Consider the following 25,795-nt stretch of genomic DNA (forward strand, 5'->3'; position numbering starts at 1 on the left):
GATTCTATGATTATGAAATGTCAAGAGTTCCCTTGTGCTCTAGAACATTTCACATACTTAAATGACTTCATGAAACTCCCCCAAGTTTCTCTCTCTCTCCTCAGACCTTTATCCCCAATCCATAAATGACATCTTTGAACATAATCTTTAGACCCGTTTTTCATCATTTCTATTAGCCTTTCAAGGAATGCCTTTTGAAGTCAAAGATTTAACATATGGATTAAATCTTCCATAAAATGGGTTTAAATATTAAGAGAAAAACACCTGGCTGTACGTGTCTGGGTTCCACAGGACATTGTATTGTTTTAAATGCTTCAAGATGTTCAATAAAATTGAATATGGCCAAACCCATGTCCAATGTGGGCCTGTGGGCCCTCAAACCTGTTTCCTAATGGCTGTTTCTCTCTCTCTCATCTCGGATTAGTGTGAAGCTCCTAAAGCAATAATAGAAGGGTCAATAGCAGAAATTAAGAAATTAATTAAATTATATTATATGTATATATATAATTAAGAAATTATATATATATCAATGACAAAATTAATTTATCAAGAGTTTGAATATAACTAGTATAATTGATCTTCCAAGTTTTCTCTGTGGGCACAGAGGGATATATTCAAAATGTTTAACACCAATAAGTCATGGGCACAACCAAGTAGAACAGACATCATGGCAGGGTCCTGGAAGCCCCTTGCTGGATGAAGGAGATTAAAGGAGCCCCAGCATTGACATCAAGGAGGCTGGGACAGTGTGTTGGGGCAGGGGGCACTGAGAGTAGTGGTTATTTATTAACTCGTAGAGAAGAATTTCAATATTTTAATACAGAGCTGTACCAGTGTGTATTGGCTGAATTCCAGCCCTACTTTTACTCCTTTGTTGCATAAATTCCTAGGGTTTGAGAAAACAAAAGCAGGTATACCTCCTTATGTTTGAGCATTGCTCTATACTTTCCCGCTTTTTTTCGTGTACGATCCCAAATAAACTGAGTGTCTTCTAAGGCATCAAGCACTATTCAAGCTGTTCCCATAGGAATTTGTTGTTAAAAGTGAGGAATGAGGATTAAAACATTAAAAAGGGTAAAACAGTAATTATGGTATTATTTAAACATTTCTAAAAGTTTCTTAGTCTTCACCCCATTTTACCCAGAAGACTTCTAAATTTTTAGCACTACAAGGCACATTTGTAGAATAAAATACGTAGAATGTGTATTTAACTTATGTCATATCTTTCTTTTAAGGAGCTAAAATGAGTTGTCATAATGATTTGACTTAATTAACCAATTCAGTCATTCCTTGCCACCACCACCACTCCCATAAAAAGGTAAATATTATGATATCCTTTTGCACTGGAAATGAAAACAAATGCAATTTTTAAGATCCTAAGCCAATCAAAGACCAGCTCAAATCAAGCTCTTGCATCCAAGACTGCTTTGACTGAGTTGCCAAGTGATCCCACAAGTAACATCTATGTAGGAGGAAGGGGAAATGCGAGACTCTAAGACCTCATCCTTTAAGGAAGTATAATTGGATGTCTCTTGTGTAACTTAGGCCATTTCAGAGCTTAAGATAAATACACATCAAATATAAGGGGGAAAAAGAGGAATGTATTGATTTTATCCCACTGACAAAAAGAGAAAACAGTTTCTATTGAAATACATACAAATATATTTTAAAACAGTTGATAAAGAAAACACAGAAAGACTAAACAGGATGGACGGAAAGTTATTTTCCCTCTAAAGTTACTGAGAACCAAAATGCAGCAGTTTATTTCCAGTTTTCCCAGACAACACGCACTATAGCAGGAGATTGTCTTTCTGTTCGAAACTCCTACATTCAAGTCTAAAATATTTTATTTAAACTATCAATTTATATGCTACATACAACTATATCCTCAATATTTATTTTAAATATTATATATACTTTATAAAATATTTCAGAACAGTTACTGAAACTATAACCACACGCATTTTATTGAATATCGACAGATAAAATGCAGGCTTTGGAGTCAGACTGTGTGAGTTTGTAGTCCAGTATGACCACTTTGTGGCTCTTTAACCTTGGACAAACTTTTGTCTCTGGCCCCACCTTATAGAACAGATATATTAACATCACGTGGTGAGGTGATGAGGACTAAAAAAGATATGTTTGTAAAGTTCCAGAATACTGACTGATAGAGAATAGATTTTGGGGTTCCTCTCTCTCACTGATACATCTTCCTTTTTCTCAGTGAACATTTACCTTTAGCAATCAAAGACATTAATGATTGAGTATCTGGTCTTTCTGCTGCAAGGTTAGAATTTCTTCAAGAAACAATGCCAATGCAACTTCAGGAATACCTGACCCCTCCTCCTGTTTTCAACCACTCAGAATCTGTCTCTAACCACTCAGAATCTGTCTCCATCCTGGACTGTGTGTAGTTCCCAGTATCATATTTTCTGATAGTCTTAGAACTTAGGCCACCATTCCCTGCCACACTGATGCCACCTTGTTGATTACTTAACCAAGTGATTTCTTTCAGGTGGAAGAGATGTACCCAGGACCTCTGTAGAAGCAGGTACAAGCTACCAGAAGTTCCTACTTTATTTATTTTGAGTTTGGAATGAGCAACTACAAGGAAAGGAAGAAAATAAAAGAAAATTTTATAAATTATTTATAAAATCACATTCATTTAAAAGCTAATTCTACTCTTGACTGAATTGCAAATGGAACTAAAATCTTTCTTGGTTCTCATACCTTTCCTTTGCTAGTTTAGGCATTTGTCACCTTTGGCTTTATTGATTTATTCAGAAAGTAGGTATTGCTGGATGCTGAGTAATTTAGACAGTTTGTGAATTGTTTCTTCTTCAAGTCAAGTCTTCCTTCTTCCAGTCTAGTGATTCTCAAAATTTAGTGTGCAACAGAATCACCCAGAGTGATTGTGAACACATTGACTATAGACTACTCCCCCAGGGTCTGATTTAGGAGGTCTGTGTAGGAGTCTGAGAATTCACATTTTTAACCTGTGGGTTCCGGTCTAGGAAACACTTTGAGAACACTTTCTATGTTGTTTCTAATCCATTTGCCATAACCGTCACATGCGTTAACCTCCTCAAATTTAATGTCACTCTATAGAGTAAAAACCCTATTTGGTTCTCCAATCCATAAAATAAAGCCTTATCAAAACCTTCAGGATCTGCCATTCACGGTTGCTACTTTTCCAGCCTCTCCTCCTGATGATGATTACACATGATAAAATACTCTCCACTGTACTGTTCTTTTCTTAGATAAGTTTAACTCTATGCCTATCAAATATTGTATTGGCCCTTTTGGTTCTTTGGAAGCTAAAAGTTTTGAACTTTTCATTTATTAAACAAAAGAAGAGAAGGGTTATCTATTGCCTTTTGTAAGTATATTGGCTCAGTGGACACACGAAGCAATCCTTTAGCAGTAGAAACAAGTAATAGCATGATGGAAGGGAACCCTGCCAAGAAGGCCCAAACACCGAAAAAATGTCTTTAAAAATATAGATTTAATTGAAGAAGTATCTGATAACACCACTCACTTTAAATACTCATCAATAGGCTGTTTTTGTTTTACAATAATGTGTCTGAAGATAGTGACAGGAAAAGAGACATCACTGTGCAAACATTAATATCTCACACAACTGCATCAAAGAGAAAAAATGGAACACTAGCTTTCATTTTCATTCAGTGATATTAACCTAAAATAACTTACTGTAGTTTTGCTTGAACTCACCAGGCAAAGTTTTAGTATGTGGTAATGACTATGAAGGAACATTCAAAGTATTATACCTATTTGTGTTGACACACTTTGTGAGAAATATTGTTTGAAAATAAAGCATCTCCAAATAACTCGAGTAAACACCCTGGTATCATAAAGAGCCAAACTATGCTACTGGATTGTTAAACTCATCTAATTTGGGAGAACTGAAGGTAGAAGAGGAAACGGGGAAGAGAGAGAGAGATTATATATGGACAGATAAAATCATGAATAATAAATACAATTTTTCTCCCTTTCTCTGAAAACTTGTTGTGTTCATAGTTGTTATTTTTGAAAACATCTTACCTATGGGCAAGCTTCTACTTTATCACTGCAGCAAGGTGGAAAAAATATCAGTAATAAAGACAAGCTCAATAAAATTGTCTTGGAGTGTGTGTGTGTGTGTGTGTGTGTGCATGTGTATAGGAGGCTGGAGCATGGTGGGAGTCAAGACTAAGTCTCTGTTATTTTCAATATGATACCTATTTTTGTTTTGTTTTTATTGATCGTTCATTTGCTTTTTAAAAACCTTTGTTTGGCATTATTCATAGAGGGTCCAAGAGTGTGTCCTTACATTTGCAAATAAAGAGTCACAGGATGACTGTGTGGTTTTCCGATTCCTCCTCCTATGTCAGCTAGCAAACTGGCCATACTCAGGCTGTCCACCACTGCTGAGGCCTTGAACAGGCTCTGGAAGAAACAGTTGTCTAGAGGGATTTGTGACTAACTGTAATCAAACAGCATATTTGTAAGATTAGTGAATGAATCCCACTGAATGACATCTGATGACCACCATGACTTCAAACCATAGGAAAGACAGCTTGAAAAGACAAGCCTAAAATTAAACTTTTTATGATTATCCATATTAAATATACACATATGAAACAGCAATCATATGCATAGATCCTTCAGTAGTGGCCTGGTACGTGCAAAGAACACTGAATTTGGAGTCAGGCACACTTGGGTTTGAATCCCAGCCTTAGAGCTGAAACTATAGATGTATTCTCTACTTCTGTTAATTGTAAAACAAAAATAGTGCTGTGTGGCAATTAATTTTACTAACACATACAGTAAAAAATACCTGGAACAGTGTCTGGCACATAGTAGGAACACAGCAATTAACAACAGTAGCAGTAGAACAAGAAATGACTTGATAATTTTTTTTCAAGATAGGGTCTCATTCCTGGATTGCAGTGGCATTTTCATAGCTCACTGCAGCCTCGAACTCGTGGGGTCAAGCAATCTTCCCGCCACAACCTCCAAAGTAGCAAAGAATATAGGTGCATGCCACCATGCCTACCTAATTTTAAAAAAAAAAATTTGCAGAGACAGGGTCTCACTACATTGCCCAGGATGGTCTCAAACTTCTGGATTCAAGTGATCCTCCTGCTTCAGCCTCCCAAAGTGCTGGGATTAAAGGTATGAACCACTGCACCTAGCCTGACTTGAACTTTTATATACAGCTTTCCTTAGAGGTCAGGCCAAGGGTGGAACTAAATCTGGACTACAATTCTAACTTCACACACAAACTTTTTTTTACACTAAGATTGTTTAATACATACTTGCTGTATAAAGGAAAAAATGAATGAGACAAAAATAATCATACTTCTCTAAAGATTATCAGGTTGACAGAATAAAAGTTTTCTCAACAGCTGCTCTGCCAGATGTATCAATAAATATTTTTCAAACACTTACTAGGTGCAAGATACTGTTCTTAGAGCAAAGAATGATGACTAAGAATGATGTTAAATTTATAAACACAGTGGCTTAACCTCACCAATTGTGGCTTCAGATAGAATTACCCACAATGCCCAGGCTGCACCTCAGATCAAACAAATCAGAATCTCTGGGAATGGGATTCAGACATCAGCATTTTTCTATATTCCTGTGTAGGCAGGAATATATGCAGGCAGATCCAATATGTAGGCAGATTGAGAAGGAATGGTCTAGGAGCTAGGTGGAGAGATAAGATGAATGTGGGTAAATAATAATAATGTGAATGATAAAGGAGTATTAGTGGAAAAATAAGTATCAGAAGAATTAGAAAGCATCTACTAGCAAGAGTATCTATACAGAGATTTCAAGAAAGAGTCAGCATTTGAGCAAAATTTCCAAAGATGCTGGATTTATACAGGTGAAACATGGACAGACATAAGGTTCACGGCAGTGGGGTGGCAATATACCATGTGAAAAAACAGGAGATACCAGTAGTGTCTTGAGTACATAAAGAATAATGATGGACTCAGCTTTATTTCTAAACTTTCATTTCCACACAACAACCCTGCCCCTGCCACATCTAAGTTTAGTTTTACAACTATATGGACAATCCTAAGGCCCAAATTTCCAGATTTTTTCCTTTAGATCTTAAGTTCAAGGAACATAGATATTATTCAACAACTCTTAGATATTTTTATTTTATATCCTAACAAAGGATTTGATGGGACTTACAATTTTATAGCACTTGTAAAGTAGCAATCATTTTGAGGCAGAGCAGAAATCACCTAGGAAAAACAGCATTATCGTGTCAGGAAGCTACAGTGATATTGTTTCTGATACTGAGTATTAAATATAGCCCTGAGACTCCTGGCAGTCAATGCAACAAGGGAAATGTGAAGCTTTACTGTCTTATAAAGGAAGGTATGTAGTTTATTTGAAAGGGAAGTACTATCTTATTGCTAAAGTCTGGGAGGAATGTATTACATATGGAAAGCACATTGCATAACATAATGAAAAATACCTTTAATTTTCTTGTTCATCCACAACTTGGAGAACTTTATGATTTCACCTCACGCTGAGACTAAGGTCTCTCTGAGGTGAATTTTTAATTCACCTCTGTTTGCTAAGATTAATCAGACCAAAATGATGTGACCATTCTGTTTAGAGAAATGTATACTTGCTACAATCGCTCAACATGGGAGAAAATACCAGCACTGATCTCTCCACTTTCTAGCTTTGTTGATGTATTAGCATACACAATCTGTAAACCTTGTATTTTAATTCCTCTTTGGTGCCAAGCACAATGCTTAAAGAATCATTTGCCCACCTATATTGTTCCAAATGCATCACATTCTTAAAAGAAAACATGGTTAGTAAAAACCCTCTTGAAATTTAAGGCATTTGAAGGAGTTATATTCTTAAGGCATTAATTCATCATATTAAGGTATATAAGCAAATTCTTATAAGCTTTCACATGCCCAATTTGGCAAGGGATCATCCATATGAATAGTCCTTTGTTTTCACTCCAATGATGTGTACAGGTTTTCACAGAACTCAAATTGATTCTAGCAATTATTGAAAATTCCTCAGAAATACCTTAAATCTCATATCTTCATTTCTGAGTAGGGACAATGCCAAAATGCCAACAGCTGAGTACTTTTAGATTAAAGGCAACATCCTTTTTGACAGCCTTTCACACAGATCCCGGCAAACAGCAATTCATATAAATCACACACATCTAGTGTCTCGCTTTATATGCCCTGATGGGGAAATCCTGTGGTTGACTAGTAGAAGACATGAACCTGGGCAATAATTTCTTGAGACTGATTCAAAGCCAGTCCTACTCAAAAACGATGCTACATGCAACAGGTCATGTCTTAAATAGAGGGTTGTACGTTGAGGTCTATTATTGCATTGCCTTGTAAGATCACATATCAACTTTTTTGACACTTTTAATTATAGCTATAGCAGCAAATTATCTCACACCTATCTAAACGTCTACATTTTTAAAGTATTGCCCTTTATTTGAGAAATCCTACTCATAAATATACTGAGTTATTTTCTAAGAATGCACCTAATGTTGAACCATGCTCTCTTGTTTCCTCTTCAGACCAACAGTTTGTCATGTACAGTAACTGGATGGGGTTCAAGATTCAGTCACTGAACATGAACAGAAAGATATGGAAACAGTTTCACATGAAAATGCAGGTCAGAATCAACTTGCTGAGTTTTCTAGAACAGAGATGGCAAACACACCTATACACACTAATGCTCTTTACAGAAAGTGGACATAAACTAATTGATCACAAATGTTTCTCTCCAAGAGTGTGGACATGGTCTCAGAACTCTCTTCAACCAAGGACATTATGTCGACATTAATAATTGATCAAAGGGGCACTTTGTTGAAATTTATTTGCCATCCCTCTCCTAAGTCCTCATATTGGCATGGGCCTTGGAGGGAACCAACCCGACCCATCTTTTTTTTCCAACCCAACCCATCTTTTTTTTTTTTTTTTTTTTTTGAGGCAGAGTCTCGCTCTGTCACCCAGGCTGGAGTGCAATGGCGCGATCTCGGCTCACTGCAAGCTCCGCCTCCTGGGTTCACGCCATTCTCCTGTCTCAGCCTCCCGAGTAGCTGGGACTACAGGCGCCTGCCACCACGCCCGGCTAATTTTTCGTATTTTTAGTAGAGACAGGGTTTCACTGTGTTGGCCAGGCTGGTCTCAATCTCCTGACCTCGTGATCCACCCGCCTTGGCCTCCCAAAGTGCTGGGATTACAAGCGTGAGCCACCACGCCTGGCCCGTCTTAACAGCCCAATTCAAAACTGCATAAACCCTTTCACAAACATCTCCAGCAAGTAACCAATCAGCTTCTTCTTGAACATCTTCAACAACACGCTGAGTGAACCAACCACATGCAAAAGGGTCCACAAACTCACATGCAAAAAGACTGAATGATTAACTGACTCTAAATAAGTAGAAACAACTAGAAAGTTCATGAATTACCTTCTAGGTAGACTTCTGTTGCCATGATTTACTATTCACTCTTATCACACCTCTTTAAAAATAAAGGTAGTGGAGGTGGAGGTTGGGAGGAGGTGAGGTTAATTGCTTTGTACTTTATTTCCTAAAAAGAATATTTTATACCTAGGAGTGAACTCTCAACTCTCTGGCACACCTGCATTACAAGGAAGAGTTTGTAGAGCTCTCTAAGGATAGGGCAGTCTAAAAATTCTCTTAATAAAGGGAAAGATGAGTTGGGAAGGGTCCAGGGATAGAAAAGTCTGGGCAAGGACCAGGAGTCCCATGCCTTGTGGTTCAGTTTTTACCATTATTATTCTTTTTTTTTAAAGGTATCCTTTTATTTTATTTTATTATTTGAGATGAAGTCTCACTCTGTCGCCCAGGCTAGAGTGCAGTGGCACGATCTCGGCTCACTGCAACCTCCACCTCCCAGGTTCAAGGAATTCTCCTGCCTCAGCCTCCTGAGTAACTGGGACTACAGGCGCCTGCCACCACGCCCGGCCAATTTTTTATTTTTAGTAGAGACAGGGTTTCACCATCTTGGCCAGGCTGGTCTCGAACTCCTGACCTTGTGATCCACCCGCCTCGGCCTCCCAAAGTGCTGGGATTACAGGCGTGAGCCACTGCGCCCAGCCTATTATTATTCTTGTCAATTCAGTTCCCTTATCCAACTTCTGTGACATCAAACCCCCTCTTCCTTTTCTCTCCAAAATACTCGATCTTATTGAACTAATTAAGGAAATTTACACTAAAGTGTAACTGATTGGCACTCTCAGAAAACATTTGAATCCAAAAGAAATACTTGTTAATGTAAATGAATCTCTAATTTTTGAATGAATCTCTAATCATATAGCTTATCATCCCTTACTTTCCCTACCCAAGTCAATTAGTGTCCCAGGAAATAAAATCCATGGTATTTGCTATCATTTCATGAACTGCAGTTAAATGCTATACCTTTCCCAAACCTTAAAAGTTACTGTGCCTTCCAGAATTCCAGTGTCCATGAACACCTGAAAATCTTTGAAATGCTTCTATTAAAAATATTGCACCCGAGAAACTACAAATTCCTGTAAATCATCAGCATTGTTTGTGGGGCGGGGAGAAGTTAAATAGCAACTTTCCCTGTGAAGTTTCTAACTATTCTTCATTCAGTGTAGATCTTAACCAAAGGTTAGTTTTTTTAGCTGCAAGATGCATGTACTCAAAATAAAGACACAATCACAAAAGGAAGTAATACCAGCATTTCTAAGATCTAAACAACATTGCAGGGATTATTCTAATTGTACTATTGGCCAAAAAGACTGCAGTGATTATTCTAGTGTCCTACGTGAATTTTATTGGCTGAACCACATAATTTTTGTAGTCAAAGATATTTGGAAATTGTAACTGTGACAAAGGTTTTTTTTAATAAATATGGTATATATACTGTCTCATCTGATAGCTGTTCCAGGTATTTATAGGAAACTCCTTTCTTCAAATGATTTGGTGAGGCATAGTCATTGATGTGTCCTAAGACTAATATAAAGCAGGCAAAATGGAGTAAAAGTTAAGTCATACAACCAATATTAAATCTGGAGTTGATCGCTTTTATGCCTAGGATTTCATTCAGCCCTTTTGGTTAATAATAATAATTAATGGCATGCCTCAAAAGATTAGAAAACCAGCTCCTCTGCATTTTATATAAACCAAGTCTTACAAGAGCACAAAGTATGAACAGGTAATTTTTGTCATGAAAACTTTCATATTTTTCTTTTATACACAAGTGAAATTATCACGTCTCACGTTGAGTTGATTAGAACCATCAATCTCTGATCAGCTGGTACTTTAAGAGCAGATTCTGGAGGACTTGTCCATTCAACAAGTTTATATCTATGGTATAATTTCTAACTTTATTTTTCCCCTGAACCCTGGGGCAAAATGTCACCTTCTGCTACCATGCTAATTCAAAAATAAGAGGCAAGTAGTTGTCCCTATGGTGACAGAGTCTCATTTTACCCCCCAGTCCATCTCCAACCTGTTACTAAATTACTAAGCACTGGAGCAATGCATCAAAGAGCACAGGGAGATGCTGTTAAGGTAATGAAACCAAACACCATCCACTTAAAACATGTTGTGTCAGCTTGGAAATAAGGGTGGAATAAACCCTTCACTTTCTATCCCATCCTTCTAGCTGACCACCTAACAACTGTTCCATTTTCTAAGTTATAGAACCAGGTCCTCACTCTGCACAAAAAAATTACCTCCCGGAGGTGGAACTGACTTTCTAAAGCTCTTGCAGTTTGGGCATCAAAATATTTTTTAATATGCTCAAAAACGTGTATTTTGACTTTTTCACATCTTCATTATACTATATTAAAAATCAGCAGCTAGACATAGTTTCTTTGGAAGCAATTTTAAGGGTCTATTAGCTATAAAAAGCAATTACATTTCTTTGGAGCATCTAAGAATCCAGGAGGCCAAGAACAAGATTTTTCCCTCAGTCATGGTTTTCAAAGGGTCGGCCAAGAGAATTGGGACAGGCTGCATTCCTTACTAATAGTGCACCACAACATGCTTTCATATCCTGCCGAGAAGAATCTTTTACTTTGAAATTTAAAGTCTCATCTGACAGGACCCATGCCTGCAGGAGCCTCAATTTATCTGCTCTAGAGGAAAAACGGCAAAATCCAATCTGAGAATCCAAACCTTTGTTTCCATGGTGAGGTTTCCAAAAAGCTACTGAACATTCAATTCTGCCCACTATAGTTATGGGGTGCGGGTATATTTAAGAATCTACCTTAAGTTAACACAAAGGCACACAAAACATCAGTCATTTCTGCAACTAGAAGCGAGGTCATTGTGGGATGACATTATATTTACCTTGAAAGCTACTGGGATTGTGTGCACCTGCTCACTTTTCTGAAAAATGAAGGGGTTGAACTAGATGATCTCTAGGGTCCATTTTAGGTTTATACTTTAACTAAGAGGTTAGCTAATACTAACCTTGATCAAGTCACTCAGCTTCACCAATGTGTAAGTTTCCTTCCAGTTCTAAAGCCAGTCCACAAATCCCTATATTATTTTAGGGGGTATATTTCTTTCCTTTAACATAAACAGATAATTTTAGAAATAAGATTAGTGTTCTCCATACTATCTAAGATTGAGTGGGGAGGTGAAGGGTAAAGAGCCACTTTTTGTTCCAGTAGTCACCTTTGTGGGGAAGTAAGAAGAGCAAATAAATAACCAGAATTCAGATCAAGGAAAATGGGCTTAAAAAGGTAAAATTATGGTAATAAAATAAAATAATAACAATTGTGAAAAGCAATATTTCCCTTTGAAACTAATGTCATAGGTCTTTGCCTACTTGCCTTTTTAATGTGAAAAGTCTCTTCCCAAGCAGCCTTAAGTTTTTCAATGAATATACAACTAGCTTTTTCAAGAGTCAATCCTTGAAACTACTCCTCCACCAAGTTTAGGTAGACTTAGGCCCAGTATAAGGTTTCTCTAGAGACTAGGAGATATATTAATTAACCTGAGGCCCATGCAGCAAAATAAAATTCCTGAGGGCAAGGCAGTGTGATGTAACAAAAAGGATGTGGGATTTGGGTTTAGAGGGCCCAAGCAAAACAAAGCAAACTTTGTATTCCTCACTCTGTCCTTTTCTAGCCATGAAGTTGGACAGTGCTTTTAATATCTCTGGGCTTTGGTTTCATCATCTGTAAAATGACGGACAATTACCCTCCTGAAATTGTTATAAGGATTAAATGACATAATGGGGTAAGTGGTACAACTTCAATAAATACTTGAAATACCTGTTGAATTTATTCAATTTCAACTCAGTAAATGTTTACTAATGGCCTGCTACATGCCTGGTACTGCATAAGGTGCTATAGATTAAATGAGGGGAAAAAAAAAACACCCCTATGCCATTGTTACTCTCTGAATAGAAACAATCCAATATGGCCATTGGCATCTGAAGAACTGACTTGTCAGATTAGACATCAGATGCTATACTGCTCACTTGTTCCATAGCGTAATCCTTAAGAGGAAACGGTTGTTTAAACTGCTCAATCACACCATTCTTCAGAGGCTCAAGAAATTCTCCTCTGCTCAAGAAATACTGATTGATCAACTGCTATATGTAGAACGCAAAAGTCTTAGCTATAGTTTTTGCTGTTAGGATATATATACTTCTACAGGGAAAGAAGACATTAACCTATGGCAAGAGTCAAGAAAAAGACGTAACTAATTAAATTTAGGAAATGCTCACTATGTCTTCAGAATTTTGATAGGGCTGTAGAAGATAAAGTAGGAAATACATATGGCTTCCATCCTCAAGGTATTTACATTCTGTTGGAGAGAAGGGAACTAAGGTACATAATTTGCTTCTACAAAATAGTGCATGATTATATGTTGGATGAATCAATGAGATGCTTAAGCTCTATAGCGACTGTGGGCTACTATCCTCAAAGAATGATCTAAGGAGATGATTAGGTTTTGCTGAACTTTTAAGAATGGGTAGAATTTTAAATAGATGACTATGACAGGAGAAAAGTAAAGGTTAGGGGAACCTATATCAAAAAGTCGTCATGTTAAAAGAAAAATGAGCACAGCATATTCAGAGGTTAAGGAGCAATATAAGATCAGGGTGGAAAGACAGGGCACCTTCCAATAGTAGAAGAATCTACAGTTCTACAATTTAGTGTTTTAAGTTCTACAGTTTAATGTATTCTACAATTGTTTTCCCTTGGTCCTGTGGCAGATAGCCGAGAAACCCACTGTTACTTCTTGTTCCTGTCAGTTGAATACTTAGACCATGAATGATGAGTTCCACCAAAACGTACCAATTTTTTTTGTTACCGAAAATATGGCCAAAGTTTGAACCACTTAGCCCATTAAAGAAGCTCTATTATAGGGCCTAATTACCATTTGACAGTGAATAAAGTGGGGATACATTCAGACAAGGCCCAGAATGGAAATTGGAAAGGGGGCAAGGGATCTGGTTCTCAAAAGTGAGGGTGTTTTTACATTACTGCTTCCTATTTCAAAATGCAAAACAGTGGGGAAGTGTTGGAGCCAGATGTAAGGAAAGAGATCAAGAGTTGAGAATATGGGCACTGTTTCTGGACACTCCAACTTACTGCAGCTAATATTTTACTCCTTTAAAAGTGATGTCTATATACATTATCTTTTCCCCAATACATGCCTTTGCAAGTGACTTCTAAGTACATATTAATTGCTGATACATACAACCTTTTCAAAAAAGGAATCAATAATACATGTATGGATGGCTGAATGCACTTTGAATTACAAATGTATGCATATATTTACTGATCATTATTGAGCCTCAGTGAGAACCTTAAGGTTTTTCTAGGGTGGTGGCAAAGGCTCAAGGCTCTTAAACTAACTACTCCACTTCAATCATCTGGAAGTACCAGAGATATAGAAATATAGAGAGAATATATAGAAAAATAGAAAAACCGATTAAAAATAATACAACTCTTTCCCTTCTAATTCAGTGTCTAATTTAAGCATTTGAACATAATTTAAAGTAATCTTTATCTAATATGATGTTGTTTTGGCTCAATTTAACTTAAGAAATCAATTTTAATAAATCTGTCTATCCTGGAACCCTTATGCTAAATATTGCTGAAAAGGCATGTATAACAGAAATCCTGGAGTTTCTCTGTTTGTAAGATGATGAAAATTTATCATAATTTGAAAACTTCTCTAGGTCTTTTTCTACAACCCATCTACCTAACAGTATCAGGAAACAGGACCAAAGGAAAGATAATTTTAGCTAGTTAATGTACTAGTAGTAGGTTTCTCCCTGCAAGCAAAACCTGGAACTTAGCTTTAGATGGCAGATAATTTCCCCCCTCCCCTGCCTGCCAACTTGTTTGTTGTTTCTAAACAAGACCTTCAGTTGATATTTATTTTTAATTTAATCTACAGGTCCTTTGTCTATAATTACAATTTATTTGAGCCAGTCTTTTGTGACTGTAAGTTTAAAGGTAAAAACGTTTTAACCAGGTGCATTTTACCATTTTGTTATTCCTATTGTCAAGAGTAAGAGGGAAGGAGGAAGGAAGAGCACATAAGGCAAACATGTCATGTTGAATACCTAGATCAGAGAGCAGAGCATATGTCCCAGAGTCAGGCTATCGAGTGCAAATCCACAGTGTACTATGAGACTTAATAATGGGTTTAAAATTATATCACGGGAATTCAAAATTATAATACATCTCTTTTCGATGAAAAAGTTCTGCTACATTGGCAGTGGCTAGTAGTATTGAAGACCTGCTCACCTTTGACTCAGCAATTCTAGTCCTTGGTATATAGCTAGAAAAGCTTTCATATTTACACACAAAGAGACATGTAAAAGATTTTAAAGTAATATAAACAATGCTGACAAAAAACATATATACTCATTGTTAACAGGGGAATGGATATAGCATGTCATGGTCATACAACTGATAAAGTAAAGGGAATTAACTAGAGCTCTGTGAACCAACATAGAAAAAAGCTCACAAACACAATTTGGAGCAAAATAAATAACACTTGTACCAGTAGATATGTGGCATATTACTGTGTATTGAAACTTTTAAATTGTGCAAAACAACATTATCTAGTGATTATTGATACAAACATATGTAGTAAAAGCATAAAAGCAGTGTAGCATAGTGAATGCAATAGTGGAGGGGTAGCCAGTGGACTTCACCTATATCTGTAAAGGTGTATTTCTTAAATAATTTCAAGCAAATATACAACATGTTTAGAAAACCAAGCAGGGATACTTAGGTATTAATAAAGTGCTGTACTTTTCTGTAAGGTTGTAGTATTTCATTTTAAAAAGTTGAACAAGAACGAAAGCCTACTGGCCTCGATGAATTTTTTTTAGGTTTTTAAAAATGTTATGTACCACATTTCTTTCTTTCTTTTTCTCTTCTATTTAAGTTTTTTACTTCTCCACAAGCATATGCTAGAGCTTTAGAAAAAAGATTTAATAATAATTCTTCAAAGAAATTAAATAGGGAATCACAAACAGAAGAATCTTCTACAGTTCTAACCAAATTATTTTCAATTGGGCTGAATTTTTGAAATGATAGGTCACTTATCACACATATTAAAGTCAGAGAATTTGAAGACTCCCCAAAATATCAGAGCCCAGAAGTCTCTGAAGATGGTCCAAGCATTTGAGAATGGGTGTCTATTTTCCCCTCAATCATTTCTAGGGGCTTTCACTTCTTGAGTTTAACTAAACTTCTTCCAATATTGCATCCCCCACCAGCTTCATTCTCAAACAACATATTCGCTTTGGGCACATGTGCACTGTTCATTTTTATCTGCATCCACTTTTGAGAGCTTTTAATAGTTGCCTTTCAGGCTACACAGTACGGTTTGCCATTCTCGTGGAAATATGAACGAACACTTACTTCCTTTCACCTGTAGGGTAAACTGAATCTAAGTAAATCAACTTATAAATGCTTGGTCTGGCCCCATGAAGTTTCCATTTGCAGATGAGGATTTTCAACTTAATCAATCTATACTTTGAAAATAATCAAAAAAGAAAGAAGACATCAATGTAGAGCTTCCTCTTATTAAATATATATTTTCCATGGTTACATTTCTCTATTTTCTTATTTTTATTTCTGAGGAGCTCAGTGTCATGTAATTTTAATAGAATGGAAAATTCTCCAACCAGCAATAATCCAGGAAGACATCAAAAACACCCAGACAGAATAAGGCTAATATTTCTTCACCAGGTGTCTAGCCTCTTAATCTAGTGATAATATCACATTCCAAAGGAAAAGGCACTGAGACCCTCCCAACTACTGCTCTAAGCACTTACTTCTGCACCTGGGATTACCAGCTTGTTCAGCAGCAAACATTCTCACCTGCACCTCAGGTGGGGGCTGATCTCCAGTTGCTGAGAACAGCAGCATTTGAGGAGTAAATGAGAGCCCAGGAAAGATTTTTCTTTAGAAACCAAAACTCAGCAGCAAATTTGCTGGTTTCAGGTGCAGGTGTCAAATTATCTGGAGATTCATTTATGCTTCCTGAGATTGTGGCCTTTCTTTGGAATTCAGAATTTAAAAGGTGGTCTTTTCTGAAAGGGTATATTTTTAGGAGGCTGCATTTTATAGGTGTGTTTCAGATTCGGTTAAAAGGATGGCACAGCACACCCTCCTTGTCAGAGGGTAAAGCCAGAGACTCCTCTGTGGGTGATGTCACATCAGACCCTGAGTAGGGCCAACGGTCTGATCTGACAGAATGCTTGGTGAAGAGAAGTACAGGGAAACAAAGCAAAGGACATTTTAGTTCCCATGCATTGTCCTGTTGCCGTGAACTCACCTTAGACAGCACAATTTCCCTCTGAAAAATAAAGCGTAGCTATCAGAATACCCTTTGTAGGATTGCTGAGTGATCACTCCGAGGCTGTCTTATGGAGGAGAGGACACAGAAATGGAGTAAAAAAACATGGGTTCCAACACAACTTAGCCACTAAATTGCTGTCTACAGCATCCTTATCTGTACCATTAGAAGAGGAAGGGCCTGAGTCAAGAAATCTGAATTCCAGCTACAACACTTCGGAATCACTTGGAAAGTTAAAAAGTAACAACAATGCCCTGGCTGGCCTCTCCCTAGAATAATAGAATTACCATCTCTGGGAGGTGGGCCTTGCATTAGGATTGGTTAAAATTCCCAAGATGGCCAGACGAGGTGGCTCACACCTGTAATCCCAGCACTTTGGGAGGTCAAAGCGGGCGGATCACGAGGTCAGGAGTTCGAGACCAGCCTGGCTAACATGGTGAAACCCTGTCTCTACTAAAAATACAAAAATTAGCTGGGCGTAGTGGCAGGCACCTGTAATCTACTTGGGAGGCTGAGGCAGGAGAATCGCTTGAACCTGGGAGGCAGAGGTTGCAGTGAGCCAAGATCGTGCCATTGCACTCCAGCCTGGGCAACAGGAGCAAGACTCCATCTCAAAATAAATAAATAAATAAATAAGTTGCAAAGATTATTTTAATATAGAGTCAGATTGAGAATTAGGGTAGCGTTTTCATACTTTAATGTTTAAGCAAATCACCTGGGAGCTTACTAAATGCAGATTCTGATCCAGTATGTAAGGGATGAGGCATTTTTAAAAAGCTCTCAACTGATGCAATGCTGCTGGTGCACAGATCATACTTGGAGTAGCAAGACGCTGGATGATTTCTAAGCACCCTTCCAGCATGGTGATTCGATGAGTCTACTTTAGCTTTTGCTTTCAACAGAATGGCCCCACCACAGGCTGTTGTTGGATAACTGAGAAACCTAAGTCTCCCCTGCTTCCTCTGCCTCAGCACTGCCGCACGCACCCTTCCCACTCAAGATCGCCTAGATCAGAGAAATGCTTTTTCTATTGCAATGCGCTGTGCTAGGCTTTGTGAAATAATGTCATGTTCTTTAGAATTTAGGAGATACTTTAGAATCTATGTTGCTTAGTGTGACACCATGGATATTAATTACCATTGAGTGGTATGATAGATATAAAAATTACAGGAGATTTGTGGGGGACTCATACAAATAAGGTGGCTCTCACAATGTGCAGAGCTGAGGCTATGAGGGGATACGTACCGGAACATCTCACCCAGGAAGGTGGATGCATATGGGTGTACAGGAGTAGGATGCAGGCTGGAGATTGGAGTGGCTTAGGGAAACTTCCCAGGAAAATTACTTTCAAGCTAAGATCTAAAGATGAGTAAAATTTGGGGGTTGGGAGGGGTGTCCAGGTAGAATAAATTGTGGTGTAAATGCCTATATGTGAAGGACATACTGAGGAAATTGGAAGTAGCTCCATTTGGCTGGAACATTAAAAAAAAAAAACATGAAAATTGCAGCTAAGGGGTAAGCTGTGGCTAGACAGGACTTGGTAAACCAAAAGAAGGAGTTGAGTCATTATTCTAAAGGAAGAAGAAGGCATCAAACGGTTTTAAGCAAAAGAGCAACATGACACGCATTTTCAGAAGTGATTTACCGTGTGCTGTGTGGGCAATGGATCATGGAGGCAGGCATATGCGTTAGAGGATGTCTCAGTATGCTAATAATAGTGGAGAGTGAATCAGGCCAGCTGTTTCATGTCCAAGAAATTTTGCAGATACTTACATGCACAAAGATGTTTGGGCACTAATGCTTATAATAACAGAAATTTGGAAACATAGAAAATGTCTATTAACTTGGCACCAGTTGTATAGTTTCTGCTATATCCATATTATGAAATACCATGTGGCCATTAACAAGAATATAGTAGATCTATATGTACTAACGTGTAAAAATTTCCAAGACATTTTATAAAGAGAAAAAAACAAGTCACAAGATAATTTATATAGTATGGATCCCATTATATAAAAACAAAAATAATATATTCTCTATATTTGTATTGTAAATGTGCATGTAAATAAGTAGAAAAAAGGACTGAAAGGATACATCTCAAACTGAGGACAATGGCTTTCCTTAAGAAGAGGAATGGAAGATAAAGAGAAACTTTCACTCTGTGCTTCTGTTTCTGCTTAAGATATTTACAAAAAGTAGTTATGTATTACTTGTGTAATAGAAAAAATAAGAAGAGCATGAATGAATTGCTACATTGCATAGTTTAATTCATCAATAGCATGAGTTTTATCTTCATTATGTCTGACGATTCCTATGATTTTAAATTCCAAATTTCTAAACAAAAATTAAAAATAAAAAATCTTTTAAGAATTTAAGATTCTACAAATTCCTCCTCTTTCCCTTCCAAGGCTATGTCCCAAGGCCGCCTTTTTTTCCCCATCAACAATCCTCTTCATTTTTATCTTTCTTCTAGTTTTCATTATGCAGTTACCCTAAACCTAAGGTAACTCAGGACACAATCTAAACTTCCAGCAGTTGAAAATAATTTTAAAAGATTAAGTAACAAACAGAAATCAACAGGGATTGAAAAAAAAGAAGTTTTTCTCTTCACCCTTCTGGGCACTGAGAATTTTCAGTGCTGCCATAATTTTCTAGAAAGATCCTCTGATGACCCCTGAAAACAATCCAGGACCCCCCACAGCTGCCCTTGGATCCCAGTATAACCAATTCAGCTGTGCACTGAAGGGAAAGTTATAAATTGCTTAGAGGAGGAGGTTACAAAAGAGAGCGACCAGCCTGGCTTTTGTTAGGGTAAATCTGGGCTCCCCAACCTGTTAAGATGCTTTGAAAGAGGTAACAAAATGATCTATAAAGGCGAACCAGTGGGTGTCGTTTCTTTAGATAATCAAAAACCTTTTGATTGGGGAATACACAAAAGGCTGAGGAAGGTTAGTAACCCTGGGATAAAAGAAAAATTTCCTTCATCAATTAAAAAACAGTTATGGAAAAATGGGAACTAGAACTCCAATTTCCCAAATGGAGAAAGATTAAAATGTTGGCATCGTTCAACATTTATTATATTCAATGTGGAATTTAAGGGGATCTCCTGTAAGAAATCAATTACCTAAAATTAATTTGAAATATTATAAATCAAAACATGAAGTGTAAAAACAAGGATTTATTTTCTAATTAATAAAAGTAACAATAAAGATTTTTATTTCCATTCTAGTAGACATTCTTTGGCCTGGTAACCTAAGAAGCATTCACCAGCACTGACACAGCACCACATTCTAATGCCGTTCCTCCTTTTCTCCCCTATTCTTAATTTTTTACTTGCATTTTGTTCTAAATTCTGTGGAGACTCCGATATTTAATATGAATTGTTTTTGCTGTTTTACTTCATTCAAAGTCATTAAGTATTAGTCTTATCTAAATGAAGTCAGCACAAAAACGACAGCAACACTAAGCTTATTGATGATAAAATTTGTAGCTTGTTTTTTTTCCCAGAGAAACTAAAAAACTCTTCAAAGACACTTACCACTTAATAATCATTTAATATGGCCAATGTGCTAATATGGTACACTTGTTAGAAAAAGAATAACAAAGTCTGTATCATACCAATTTAATCCTACAGTCTCTAGAAAACCTCCAAATTGGTGAAGCATCAAACCATAGAGGGATTGTATTTGCAATGGGTACTTAGAATTATTTGGCAGGCAAAGGAAAGCAGAGCAAGAAGATGCCAACCGTATGCAAGAACAGAGTTAACACAGTGACAGCCAAAGCATCATGTCCGTCTCATCAGCCTGCTCCAAAATACAAAGGCAGCGCAATGGAGCCAGCTTCTTGAAGGCTAAGGAGTCTATGTGAAGAGGGGATCAGAACACACCCAATGCTTTACATCCTTATAGAGCAACTAAGATGGAAAAAAAAAAAATAGAATGATAAATAATCCAAGTACACAGATCTGATACAGTAAAGTACCCGTGCAATGAAGGATGTTACCCAACGCAGGATAACTATGGCAAGGGCTGACACTTTTTTGCAGTATCGCAAGAACTTGGAGAGGATTCCAGCAATCTAGAGTCATCTGAGCCTGCTCACAGTTCAGCAGCCAGCTTTACATGCACTGAGTTTCTCCTACAGCATCCTGCACAGTTCCCTACCACCAGTTTCAGCCCAATACCTATCTGTGTCCCTGTTTTCACCACTCCATGGTAAAATCTGAAAAATATGGGCAATAAAGTGACATTGTTTTTTTAAAAAGTAAAACTAATTTATTTATTTTCAAATGCTCTTACCTTTATGAAATGATGGCTATAAGAGATAGCGGTGACATCATTGCAGTAATTGTTGTGTTATTGCTAAAAAAAAAAAAAGATGTGGATAAGTGTGTTTTTTTTTCCATTAAAAAATAGTTTGTTAAATCTAAAAATTTGGCAACTTCTGATGAAATGGTAACAATTCTGGCTGAACTCAAGTAGATTTGGCCAAGTCTCAGCTCTGTCACTTTTTAGTTAGGTGACCTCTTCTAAGTCTCTGTTTCCTCACGTGTTAAGTAGAAATAACAGTAGTGCCTACCTCATAGGTTATCATGAAGATTATTGAGATAGCGCTTAGCACAGAGCACAGTATAGAATAATGCTCAAGTGTTAGCTTAAAAAAAAATAAAGAGCCAAAAGAAACACTAGTCATCATTTCTGGCCCTCAGTTTTCTCATCTCTCAGATGAGGCATTTGGCCTCAGAAACGTCTACATACCCTCTAACTGTGACATCCTATATTTTACCCCATGATTCTAGTTCTACTTCTAGTCTATTCAAATCCACAACTTTTCACAGGCTCAGGCTGAATAAATTATGATCCATCCATATAATGAACCACCATCCAGCCATGGGATGACATCTACCTATATTATTGAGGGGGAAAAACATAGTTACAAACCAGTTATTAACAGCATAATTTGATTTTTATAAAATGAAATACATAGAAATGGTAATTTCTTTTTTTTTTTTTTTTTTTTTTTGAGACGGAGTCTCGCTCTGTCGCCCAGGCTGGAGTGCAGTGGCGCGATCTCGGCTCACTGCAAGCTCCGCCTCCTGGGTTCACGCCATTCTCCTGCCTCAGCCTCCCGAGTAGCTGGGACTACAGGCGCCCGCCACCACGCCCGGCTAATTTTTAGTATTTTTAGTAGAGACGGGGTTTCACCGTGTTAGCCAGGATGGTCTCGATCTCCTGACCTCGTGATCCACCCGCCTCGGCCTCCCAAAGTGCTGGGATTACAGGCGTGAGCCACCGCGCCCGGCCAGAAATGGTAATTTCTAACTCATCCTCCACCCGCCCCAATTACTCTAGGCCAACACTGTCTCATAGAAATATAATGTGAGCCACGATATGAGCCATATGTGGAATGTTAAATTTTCTAGCTGCCACATTAAAAGAAACAGATGGAATTTATTTTAATTATATACTTTATTTATTCCAACATAAATGAAATATTCTCATTTCCATATGTAATAATTACAAAAATTATTAATGAGATATTTTACATTTTTTATATTGTCTTTGAAATCTGGTGTGTATCTTATACTTACAGTACCTTTTAATACAGACTAGCTGCACCCAATAGCTACATGTGGTTAATGGCTACTACATCAGACAGCAACTCTAGGCAAGTAGTCCCCCTCCTCACATTGAATTGGAATTGTCAGACTGAAAGGAGATTCCTTTTTATTTATCTCATATGCCTATTGTCTAAAACTATTTCCAATGCCTACTGGATACTCAACAGAGATTAATTTGAATGAATACATTTAGTTCAAAGATGGGAGACTTTGCATTTTTAGTCCCCATGTTAATCATAGAATAAAAGGCATTGCACTACTCCTTAAGGAAGAGCATAGAAATTTTGCAAAGCATCTCCCCTAAATCATACCTTGCAAGTAGTCTCCTACCTTATATAGGAGTAAAATCAGCCATACAGAAATGTAAGATAAGCCCACAAATTAACCAAAAAAAATTTGAAAGACTAAAGCTAATACCAAAATATATATTATAGACAAACGAATGTTAAAAGATAGGTGGGCTAAAATAAATGAATAATAAAAACTTTATTAAACGCCTATTACATTTGAAATAATTTACATATCTCATTTATAATCTTCACTAAAGCTCTGTAAGTAAGGTAAGTTAAGTTAGAGGAATGACACAGAGGAGAAAAATTTGGCCATGAAATTGTTAAAACAAACAAAACCACTTTGGGTTTAAATCTTAGCTCTATGACTTAAGGCAGTTTTCTTAATCTCTCTGAACCTCAGTTTTTTTCATCTATAAAATGGTCATTAAAATAAATACCCTTGATTGCTGTGAGGATTTGATTAATTGACACATAAACTTATGAACGATAGCTAGCATTATTATAGTGGGGCTCAATTAAAACAGGAGCTATTGTTATCATCTTGGTTTACAGAAGGAGAGACAAGCTCAGAGGAATAAAACAGCCCCAGTGTCACGTAGCAAGTAAGTAGCTGAGCCAGAATTCAAACCCAGATCTGTCTAACTTGGTGAGCCCATGCACTTTGCACATTACCATGCCTAAGAAGGTCTCATGGCAGAGGCCATAATGTTTGAAAACAGGAAAGACATTTTACAAGAGTATTCACATGGCAGAGGATACAGACTGAACACAATTTCAGGAAAAAGGCATCTCGCTGAACTGAATCATATCACAGCAGGGAACTGGAGGAGCTCAAGGTGAGTCAGTACAGGGAGTTTGGCTTAAGGAAGGCCTTGCGCCAGTTGGAGGAGTTGAGACTTGATTGCCTCCTAAATCCAGTCATAAATCTGAGAAACAGTTGACCAATCTCTGTGCAATTATGAAGCTCTTCTTTTTCAAAACTTAATTCCTTAGGCTGATAGGAACATTCCTTTATTCAAGTAAAGGCTGAACATATGCTTTTCTACACTCTTCAAATCCTACCCTAAATTTGTCTTAATCCTTTGAGTCTACAGGAGGAGTGGCGTTCATGTTCCTGTATATTAACTGGGTTGTGAAAGAAAAACCAGCCGAACTCTTATCTGTGGTTAATACATTGCAACAACCTTGCTCAGGTTAGATCCTTTAGCAGGCCCTTTAAACCAACACAGCTGCTCACCATTAGTTACCCTTTCTCATTTGGCTGTTGGCCTGAACCACCTCATCAATGAGGTATGAGCTACCACACCTGGCATGTTTATGTTTGAACCTAGTCATGTGAGGAACATTATAAACATATATTTTTTTAAATGAAGAAACTGCAGGTACGTATATTTAGAATCTGCTTATAAATATGCATGCACCTATATACACATGATAAACATATGTTTTTAAGAAACACATGTAACCAGGGAGTCTCTCCAATTGAAAAGTTCACCAAAAACATTCTAATTATTTTGTTTTTCTAAAGGCTATTCTGTATTTTAAAATTGTTTATTCCTTTTCTCAAATGATTTACTTTGGCATACATTATTGACTTACACACATAATGAAACAAAAATCTACTAGCAAAAATTACTAGTAAAAAGAGGATAAAGTTTCAGGGAGATTGTTATTAACTTTTAATAAAAAGTTATGCCCTGTGATATAAGTTCATAGGCAATTATTTCTCATACTTTTCTAAAACAAATATACGTCTATATATCTATATATACTTGCCAATTTGAAATAAACTGGACAAAAGATTAAAATTGACATCTTATAAATATTTTTAAAGTTTGCAGTCTTCTCAACAAGAAAACAAACTAGACATTACTGATAAACTGAAACATGATTGAAAAGCAAAAAGTATTGTAATTATTCAAGACATTTTCTCCTCCTCTGGCTTGTTAGAGTCCTGGTGGTTTCATTATATGACACTTTTCAGCACTTTTAGCTGGTTTGTGGCGCAACCCCCCCAAAGAAATAAGAAGAGTAATTTTCAAAAGGAACTTTTATTTTTAATATGGATTGATTTTTTTAAAGGCAGCTCCAAGCAGCCCAGTATATCAAACAGGAACCATCACACCAATCCCAACACATCAAGGGGCAGTTTTAACACGTGAGGTTTGTTGTTTCTAGCAGGTATCCATGTAGCGAGAGAGGTCACCACTCAGCGAGGTGCTTTCTTTCTGGTGTATAAGAAAAGAAATCACCAGGAATAAGGGGGGAAATGGGCTTGGGAAACAGGAGGGGACCTTGTCAATCTCCAAGATGCTAGAAAATGATCGTGGAAGGCTTTTGTTAGGGAATCCTATAATGGTATTGCTGCTCATCTCTTGTGGACACGAACAGCAACTAGCCTAAGATGGTAAGGGCAATAGAGGATTAGACAAATCGTGAAAAGGCCCTGGAAAGGACATTACTGGTGTTTGGAATCATAAAGGCCAAAACTGTATCACTATTTACTCTCAACAGCAGTGTCCTTATAAACACAAGTGCTTGGGAGGAAAAAACTGAAGGTATACATAAAATGTTAATTAGAAGTGTATGTGTATAAATTATTTTACAAATGAGGAAAGAAAAAGCTCTTATAGGACTATTCTTATATATTCTTAAGGATCATAGGCAGCTTCTTTTAATGTTAAGAATGTATGCTACTTTTAAGAGAAGAATGTTAAGCTTGTTCCCAATCCCTTTTATTTTAAACATATGTATCCCTGAGAAGGTTAGCATTGTGCTGGAAATAATTTTGATGCATATAACAAAGCTATAAAAAAGAACAACAGGAAGAGATACATAAATTTGTGAGGTTTCAAAATAGCTGGTAGGCTTGTAAGATCACATAGCAGGGTTCCTGGCATTACCCACTAGGGAGAATAACAGAATATTCCCGAATCTTGGATTTCAGGAAACTACATTGTAAAACACTAGTTTTTGAACACACAAGTCAGTCTCAGCACATATCTGTCAATCACCCCACTGACACAA

This window comes from Gorilla gorilla, chromosome 2 (assembly GCF_029281585.2).
Source record: "Gorilla gorilla gorilla isolate KB3781 chromosome 2, NHGRI_mGorGor1-v2.1_pri, whole genome shotgun sequence".
NCBI lineage: Eukaryota > Metazoa > Chordata > Mammalia > Primates > Hominidae > Gorilla > Gorilla gorilla.